The sequence below is a fragment of the Arachis stenosperma genome, chromosome 3, assembly GCF_014773155.1.
Source record: "Arachis stenosperma cultivar V10309 chromosome 3, arast.V10309.gnm1.PFL2, whole genome shotgun sequence".
Classification (NCBI taxonomy): Eukaryota; Viridiplantae; Streptophyta; class Magnoliopsida; order Fabales; family Fabaceae; genus Arachis; species Arachis stenosperma.
Window position 1 is genome coordinate 123155931 of NC_080379.1, and position 9938 is coordinate 123165868.

The 9938-nt window shown below is 39.9% G+C and overlaps 1 non-coding gene across 1 annotated transcript; it reads left to right on the forward strand.

Moving 5' to 3' along the window:
* Positions 1–218: 218 nt before the first annotated feature.
* LOC130971147 (small nucleolar RNA R71) lies at positions 219–326 on the forward strand. The gene has a single exon (XR_009082382.1). It is a non-coding gene; the product is annotated as a small nucleolar RNA R71 (small nucleolar RNA).
* Positions 327–9938: the final 9612 nt, after the last annotated feature.

Below are 9938 nucleotides of genomic sequence, written 5' to 3' on the forward strand. Positions count from 1 at the left end.
AGCAGCAGTCTCCCTGCTAGAGGATACTTCTGCAACAGCTTTTGAACGACCTTGTTTATGCCTGTGATTCCAAGTAGATTCAGCTAAGTCACTGATCAATTGCCATGCCTCATTAGTGGTCTTATACTTTTTCATAGACCCATTGCTAGCACCTTCCAATGTGGTCTTATCTTGAGATTTCATGCCCTGTGTAAAGTAGCCGAGCAAACTATCTTGTCAATCATATGGTGGGGGCATGCTTCCAGAAGATTATTGAAGCACTCCCAATACTCATAGAGAGTCTCAGATTCATCCTGAACGATCACGGAGATGTCTTTTCTTAGTTTATCGGTAACCTCAGCTGGAAAGAATTTCTCCCGAAATTCTCTTCTAATGCCTTTCCCTCAAGAGAGAATGGGAAGGCTTTTAACAGAATAGAAGTTTCGTCAGTACCATCACGCTTAACAGTAGAACAAGCTGTCTGGAAATCCCTATGGTGCTTGATAGGCTCTTGAGCAGGTAAGCCATGAAACTTGGGCATCAAGTTGAGTAGTGCAGTCTTTATTTCAAAATCCATAGCCACTGCTGGGTGGCGTGCCTGGAATAGTTATAGTGTAAAATCAGGGGCTACAGCCTCCTGGATAGTGACTCTCCTAGGTGCTGCCATGTCACTTGCACGTGAATCAACTGGATCAGTAGAGGGGGAGCTTGTTTCTCCCTTAGATGACATTTCAGATTCGTCCTCGGAGAGGACTAGCCGACGCCGAGCTTGCCTTATACGTGAAATAGTTCTTTCAATCTCAGGGTCAAATACTGGCAAGCTTGGATCAGGAAGTGAACGCATCATTTAATGAAAGAAATGTGCAGCTCATTGTAACAAAAATAGAAAAGAAAAATGCAATTAAATAAATTCCAATCAACAAATTAGCACACTATTGCAACTCCCCGGCAACAGCGCCAAAAATTGACGTGGCGAAAATTGGCGAGTTAAGAAATTATTATAAGAGATATGTTGCAAGTACAGTCCTTAACGAGCCAAAAATCTGCTTATCAATTTAGAAGAGTTGTCACAATATTGAAATTAAAATACTGGGAGTATGAATCCCAGGTCGTTTCCCAACGAGTTGCAGAAAGATGTGCTATTTTATTAATCAAATATTTTCAAAAATAGGTTGAGTTGATAAACAGGAAATTAAATCAGAGAATTTAGATAATTTAAATAAAAACCTTGACTGGGAGTAGATTAGTTGGAAGCCCTATTCTTGTTGAAGTACTCTCAAAATTAATTGATAATTGAATGTTGCTCTGCTTAGTTATCCCTTACTAGTTAGAGGAAAGTCAAGCAAGTTGGAAAGCTATTTCTAGTCACAAGTCCTAATCCTCTCCCTTGGGAAGGACCAGTGTCAATGACTAGAGGGTAATCCAACAATGAACCCAATTGCAATTTTTCTCTTGAGTAATCCAACTCAAGGTTTTCTTTCAATCATCTCCCAATCAAGTTATGGAACTACTCGCTCATTATGTTTGTAAAATCCACGAAATAAGAAAAGGAAATATTGAAAAACATGATAAATAATAATCAAAGGAATCAATTAAAAATAAAAATAGTTCTTGTATTAATAAATTCTAAAAATAATCCAATAATAATTCTGTGTAAATAAAGGACGTGGAAAAGTAAGTGACAGGTAAGGAAACAAACTAGGATGATGAAGTCTTGACAGAGGTAATAACTCTTCACAATATCCCGATCCAAAAAGCAATAAAATCAAAATCCTAAGATCTATGAATGTATAGAGAGAAAACCTAGAGGAGAGGAAAAATCAGATCTAAAACTAAAAATTATGCAGAATGAATGTTCTTCTTTATCTCTGCATGTTCCCTGGCTCTAATCTGTATTTCTGGGCCAAAAATTGGGTTGAAATACGGTCCAGAATCTGTGCCAGTGACTTCTGTAATTCTGCAGATCGCGCAAGTCACGCGGCCGCGTCGTCCACACATTCGCATCACTCAGCATTTCTCGGACCAAGCGTGCACGTCGTCCACACATTCACGTCATTCGTGCAGCTTCCAATCCGCGTGGTTGCGTCAGGCACGCGAGCGCGTCACTATGATTTCTTCCATTTCGCGCGGTCACGTGAGCCATGCGACCGCGTGACTTCTCGCTGGTCATCTCCTCAATTCCTTGTATTCCTTCCACTTTTGCATGCTACCTCTTCATTCCTTACGCCATTCCTGCCCTATGAAGCCTGAAACACTTAACACACAGATCACGTCATCGAATGGTACGAATGAAGATAAAAATATACAACTAAAAGGTCTTTAGGAAGCAAGTTATCAATCATAGAATATTTTTAGGAAGGAATTGTAAATACATGCAAATCATATGAATAAGTGGGTGAAGACTTGATAAAACTACACAATTAAATACAATATGAATTATAAAATAGCGGTTTATCAATTTGGTTATATCCCGAGTAGGCATCCATAAAAGATAGGTATCGATATCCTGAGGCTATGTTGACTAGAGCATCAATGCTCGAGAGAGGATAGGGATCTTTGAGACAAGCTTTGTTAAGGTCGGTGTAATCGACACACATCCTTCACTTTCCATTTTGTTTCTTTTCCAAAACAACGTTAGCTAGCCACAATGGGTATTTTACTTCCCTTATGAGCCCTGCTTCCAGTAAGGCTTGTACTTGTTCCTTTACGACCTGTCCTTTCTGGTCCAAGCTTCCGACGCTTTTGTTGAGTAGGTCGGGAACCCGGGGTACACTACGAGTTTGTGGGACATTAGGTCGGGATCTATGCCAGGCATGTCGGAGGCTTTCCAGGCGAAGAGGTTGGAGTTTTTCCTTAGTAGGTCAATGAGCTGCTCCTTCAGGCCTCGCTCCAGATTAGCCCCTATATTTGTGATTTTGTCAGGGTGGCGCCGATTTGTACCTTTTCTATCCTGCCTCCAGGTTGGTGGCAGAGTTCTTCTCGAGTTCGGACTCCACCTAGCTCAATCGTATTGGCCTCTTTGCCTCCAGGGTTGCCTTTTAAATTAAGGCTTCTCATTCTGAATTTCAAAGGATAAAGTGAGATGCCAAAACTGTTCAGAAGCAAAAAGCTACTAGCCCCGCTCATCTAATTGGGACTAAGTTTCACTGATATTGTGAGATTCATTGTATATTCTCTTCTTTTTATCCTATTTGATTTTCAGTTGCTTGGGGACAAGCAACAATTTAAGTTTGGTGTTGTTATGAGCAGATAATTTATACGCTTTTTGGCATTGTTTTTAGATAGTTTTTAGTAGGATTTAGTTAGTTTTTAGTATATTTTTATTAGTTTTATAGCATTTATGCACTAGGTTTTGGTCCCTCTAATGGTGGTAATTCCTTCTGCCGTGGGGAACTTCATGCAGAGGTAAGGTGTTGAGACGATAGCTGCAAGTCGGTTTAAGGTTGTCTGACCTATTAAGGCATTATATGCCAAATTTACATCAACCACAATGTAATAAATGCTTAGTGTCATCGGCATTGCACCCTTTCCAAAAGTGGTGTATAAGGAGATGTACCCAAGGGGTCGGATTGGCATATTCCCCAGTCCGAATAGCTTGTTGGGGTAGGCCTTTAAATCCTTTTCTTCTAACCCGAGTTTATCGAAAGCGGGTTTGAATAGGATATCCGCCGAGCTACCCCGGTCTATCAAGGTTCTATGGAGGTTCGTGTTTGCGAGAATCATAGTTATCACCACGGGATCATCATGCCCAGGTGTTATCCCTTGGGCGTCTTCTTTGGTGAATGAGATAGTAGGTAAGTCGGATATTCTGGCCTCATCCCTGACTTGGTATACCATTTTGAGATGCCTTTTTGGTGATGATTTTGACATTCCTCCTCTAGCAAAGCCCGCATTGATCATGTGTATGTGTCGTTCTGGGGGGGTCTAAGGTGGACGTTCTTGTTGTCGTTCCTCTGCCTCCCTCATTCTCTTCCTCAGGTCGTCTGATTTGTTGGTCAGATATCTGTCTAGTTGGCCTTCTCTGACCAACTTTTCCACGACATTCTTCAAGTTGTAACAATCGTTGGTGGGATTTCCATAGAGCTTATGGTACTCATAGTATTTTGTCTGACTTTCTGCCTTCTTATGTTTGATTGGACGAGGAGGTGGAAGTTTTTCCGTGTGGTAGATCTCTCTGTAGACATCCACTAGAGAAACTCGGAGGGAGTATAGTTGTGGTATCTTCGGGGCTTTTTTGAGTTTTGTTCTTCCTTCTTCTTGGGCTCTTTTTCTTTTTTCGCGAGCTTGATGGGGCAGGTTTCCTCCATGTTGATAGGGCAGGTTTCCTCCATGGAAAGGTTCCCTAAGTCGGTAGTTTTCCTCCATGTTGATGTATTTTTCTACCCTTTCTTGGACTTCATTCAAGGAAGCTGGGTGCCTCATAGATATGGATTGAGAGAATGACCCTTCTTTAAGGCCATTGACTAATATCATGATCACGACTTCAGTAGGCAGATTCTGAATCTCCAAGCAGGCTTTGTTGAACCTTTCCATGTAGTTTCTGAGGGTTTCCCCGATTTCCTGCTTGACTCCTAGCAAACTTGGGGTCTGCTTTGCTTTATACTTTTGGATAGAGAATCTGGTCAAGAACTTCCTTGCCAGATCTTTGAAGCCAGTTACCGACCTGGGGGGAAAGTTATCAACCACTTCATTGCCGCTTTAGTCAAAGTGGTTGGAAAAGCTTTGCAACCGGTGGCATCAGAGGCATACGCCAGGTACTTCCTACTTTTAAAGTTACTGAGATGGTGCCTTGGGTTGGTTGTTTTGCCATAGAGATCCATGTCAGGTGTTTTAAAGTTCCTAGGGACTTTGGCCCGCATAATTGATGACAAGTCATCATATACCCATTTTTCAAGCTAATTTCACTTGTTTTATTAGTCTTTATGCACTTTCTTGCATCTTAAGTAAGTGATTTGGAATGAAAATACATAACTTCTTTAGATCAAGCAACTACCATTAAATTGATGCTAACTCATGAGGTTTAAGCTAATTTTAATTGAACTTTAATTGATTTGTAAGCCTTATGAATTTAGTGATACTTTGAGTAGTTGTTTTGGTTGATTGTAGGTGAAGAAAAGAAGAAAAGAGAAAGCGTGGCTTAAGAAAGCGTGGCCCAAGGAGAAAAAGGCGTTGCGCATAAAGAAGGGAGCAAGCATTGCCCTTCACAAGGGCAGACTGCCCTCTAGGAGGGCAACATAAGGAAACAAGGCTTGAAGAGGCAACTCTGCCCTGCCCACGACAAGGGCAGAGCACAAAATTGTGCCTTGGATCAAAGAAGAGAAAAACCTTGCCCTGCCCTCCACAAGGGCAGTATCGGGCCTTCATGGAAAATAAATCAAAGGAAAAAGCCTACCAATGCTTGCCACAAGAATCGAACACGGCACAATGAGGAAGCAAGGAACTAGGCCTCATTATGGTGCCAAGAAAGCCAAGGAAAAATAGTAGCGTGTGAATCGGCCAAGTCTCGAACACGGGACTTCAATTTGGAAACACTGCCAGGGCAGGGCAGCATTTTGTTGTGGCACACACAGACGCACCAAACTGGCGCACCAAGGGACGGTTCTGTGATGACATGTCACCATGTCATGTTTTTCTATGCTTTTTCCTTTGTTTTCAATAGGTTCTATGCACTTTCTTGAGCCATAAGTAAGCCAATTGGGTAGATTTTCATGCTTCCTTTGATTTAATCAACCATGTATGAATTCATGCAATTTCATGAGGTTTTATGCTATATTTGATGCATATTAGGATTGAATGAATATCTCATGATTTTGAGCATAGCTTTGATGTGTTTGGTTGATTAATGATAGGTGAAGAAAGCTTGAAGAAAGGTTGAAGCAAGAAGGAATAACTAGAAGCAAAGAGAGGACAATGAAATAAGTGAAATTGAACCAGGAAGCAAAAAGTTGGACCTGAAGTTAGCCCTCAAACTTTTGCACAAACTTTTGGGTGAAAAGTTAGCCTCAAAGTTAGACCCCTAACTTTTGGGCTAACGTTGGAAATTGAAAATCACTCCCTGGGCTACTAAAGTTTGCGCCAACGTTAGACCCCTAACTTTTGGGCTAACGTTGGCACATGAAAAATACAAAGGGGGTACCAAAAGTTTGCGCCAACGTTAGACCCCTAACTTTTGGGCTAACGTTGGCGCCACACACCACAACAGCTTGAAGGGGTATACTTCCAACAAGAATAACTTGAGCTACAGAGCTCCAAATGAGGTGATTCAAGAAGCATTGGAAAGTAGGAATCAAGAGCTTTCCAAGCATATATGGCACTGCATGGTGGACACTAAAATTGAGGGAGAAAACTGCCCCGCAATGTGCATAAACGAACATGGTGGCAACCTGCAGTGAGGCCTACTGACCTCTGCACCTTCAACGGAGTATAACTCTAGCTGTAGAGCTCCAATTGATGCGCTTCCAACGGCAATGGAAAGTAGACATTCAGGGCTTTCCAACAATGTATAATAGTATGGGGTGGACAATACGTTTGAGCCTCCAGAACTGGCGTTTTCGCTAACGTTTGAGGCAAACTTTACCTCAAGAGCAATCAACCAAGGCCTCTCTCAACCCAATTCCCTCAAGAGCAAGGGCCCATGATCATCACTCAAAGGCACAAGAAATAGATAAAATAGGAATTTCATTTAATTGTAATTTGTTTTTAATTTCATTTTCATTTCCATTTTGTAAAGCCTATATAAGGCATCATTTTCATATTTGTGGGGGGGCTAGCTCCACTAGGGAGCACTAGGATTCGAGAGCTCTCTCTTTAATTTGTTTTTGAGTCTTGGGTTGGAGAATTGAAGGAATTCTGTTTCAATCTCATCCTAAGATCTCTCTGCTTTATTTACTGCACACTTGAATTTCAGTTTCGGTTAATTGCTTCTTCATCTACTCCTTCTGCACTTTACATTTCTTTAATTTCTTTGCAATTGCTCTTGTTGGATCTAGGAAGGCATTGAGATCTAGACTTGGTTATCTAGTCTCTTGGGTCCTGAGATCTGAATTCCAATTTCACATTCTCTGTTTAATGCTTTTCATGTTTATTTACGTTTCTGTTTTTTTTTTATCCGATTCAATCAAGTTATATTCCAATCTTCTAATTGTTGCAATTTACTTTTCCTTGTTTAAATTCTGCAAATCCAATTCCCAATTCCCTTTACAATTTCATGCAATTTATAATTCTTGCAATTTAAGAGTCTTGCAATTTACATTTCTTGCTCTTTAAGTAACTTACCAATTTACATTCTGCAACTTTAAATTCATTGTCCTTTACTTTCTGTTGGTTACAATTTCACACAATTCACATAAATGTTAGCTTGACTAAACTAATCACCCACTAAAGTTGCTTGATCCATCAATCCCTGTGGGATCGACCTCACTCCCGTGAGTTATTATTACTTGATGCGACCCGGTGCACTTGCCGGTGAGTTTTGTGTCGGATCGTTTTCCGCACATCAAGTTTTTGGCGCCGTTGCCGGGGATTGATTAGATCAACAATGATTAAGTGGGTGAGAAGTTTAGATTAAGCATTTTCTTTGTTTTTGTTCTCCGCTCTAAGTTGAAACCAAGGTGTTTGAGTTATTGCCTCACTAAGAAATTCATCTCTGAGATATGAATTTCAATTCTCCTTGGTGTTGTGTTTTACAAAATTCAAATGGAGTTCAACTCATCTTATGATCAAACAAATTTTATGGGATATTACCCATCATCACCAATCTCTAATGGTGGCTGGGAATATCACCCAGAGAATACACATTCTGAGCACTCCAATTCATGGAGATTTGCTTCAGAACCACAAGATGAGAAAGAAAATCATATGGGATATTTCCCTCCACCACAAAATGATGCAAGTCATGATTCTAATGGTGGCTGGGAAGGGAATTCTAGTGCTCCATATGATAATCATCCAAAGATATCATCACTTGACCATACTTCAACCGAAAGCCCCTTTCAAAACTCACCACCCACACAAACTTCCATGAACCACTCAAGGCTTTCAGAGCTTGAGTCCAAGCTCGAAAAATATGGGAAAGAAGCACGAATAGCCTGGAAAAGGCAAGAAGCCCTCTACAATAAGATGAATGAAGAATTGGAGCAAGTAAAGAAAGAAATCATCTTCAAGAAGATGAATAGGCCTTTAGAGCAAACAAGGGGGAACTTAGAACCATCAAACAGTGAGGATGAAGACAAATTTGTGGGTGAGGAAGTGGAAAAGCAAGATAAGGAGGTCACTGCATCAAGTGAACTTTCAATGAAGAATGAGGTGGTTGAACCTGAAACTGCACTTGAGATGACAAGAGAACATGAAGACTCACAACTCTCACAAACCCCCCTGGACCAAAATGCCTCAACACTTGAATCCATGATTGAAAGGTATGAAGAGGAGATGAAGAAATATTGGGAAGATCGACAAACCTCCTCCATGATAGAGTTATTAAAACAAATGTTGGGTGTAAAAGAGGAAGTGGAGGAGCAAAAGAGTGAAGAAGTCTTTCCAAACTCAAGTGAGGCAGAGAAGTACATAAAGGAGGAGTTCATGGAACCACCAATACAAAAGGCTCTGGATGAATACAAAACTCCAATAATCACACAGCAACCAAGACTTGGATTCAAAGAAGTGAAGGCAACTAACAAAAGCACCAATCCTGTCCCTAATCCAGTTAGCAAGATCAATCAAGCCATTTGCAAAAGGAAGCTTGCTGAGAAAAAGCCAAGGCAAGGGACAGTAGCTGAAACTTCTCCTCCTTTGAAGTCATTTCTCTTAACAAACTGGAAGAAGAGGAAGAAAGTAAAGAACAACATGCCAACAGTAGGTAACGTTTCTCTTCTATGCTTTGTTTTCTTTCTTTACTTTGTTTAAATTCAATAAAATGGCATATGGTTACAATCTAAGTTTGGTGTTGCCCTGCAACAAATTGTTCTCAATCTTTTTGGATGATTGCATCAAATCAAAAATGAAAGTGACACACCAAGATTCTAAGTTTGGTGTGCCACTTATTTTCTATGCAATTTATTCAAGCAACACTACTTGTCTGCATAATCATAATGCCTCTGCAGTTTTATTTGTCTCTTTTAATTTGACACTTTTTCATTTTGCTTTCTTTAGTCATTTTTTTTTCAGTTTTTAAATGCTTTTATTTTAGTTTGCTTAGTTACTGTGTTTGTTAATACATTACCAAGAGAGCTTTATTCATGGCAAATCTTGGCTTGGTGATTGTATTCAACAAATAACAGTTTCTCTTGTTTAGTTTTAATTCAAATAAATTGACATATGGTTGCATTCTAAGTTTGGTGTTGCTATGCAACAAAATTTGGTTCCAATTCTTACAAGATACTTGCATTAATTCCAAGTGAAAGTGTCACACTAAGTTTGGTGTACCACTTATCTTTTATGCAATGTATTGTGCACACCTTCTTATCTATGCAATCAAAATGTCTCTGTCTCTTGTGCCTTGATTATTATCTTTAATTTTGCTTGCTTAGAACACATGTACTACTAACTTTTCATTATGTAAGACATTCATGATCCATCTTAGCCCCATAGCCACGGTTCTAAAAGTTGCTTGAGGATGAGCAAGCATTCTGAGTTTGGTATGGGAAGGAGGAGAATGGGAGGAAAATGACAACAATAGAGAAGATGAACTACAAGGTTGTAAAGTTCCTTTTCCTCTCATTTGTTTCAAGCACTATAAACTGCATGATTGTCTTTACCTTCTCTGATTGCATGTGTGTATGAAAAAGCATAGTTTGATTTCTAAATTGCAACATGATGCTATGTCATTATGATTACCAACTTGAGTTTTGTGAATTCAAAAGCAACAAAGTATCATGATCATAAACAAACAAGGCATTAAAGAAGATTTTAGCATGTGCATAAAAGTATTGGAAAGCTAGTATGTTTGATTGTTGCTTAATTGC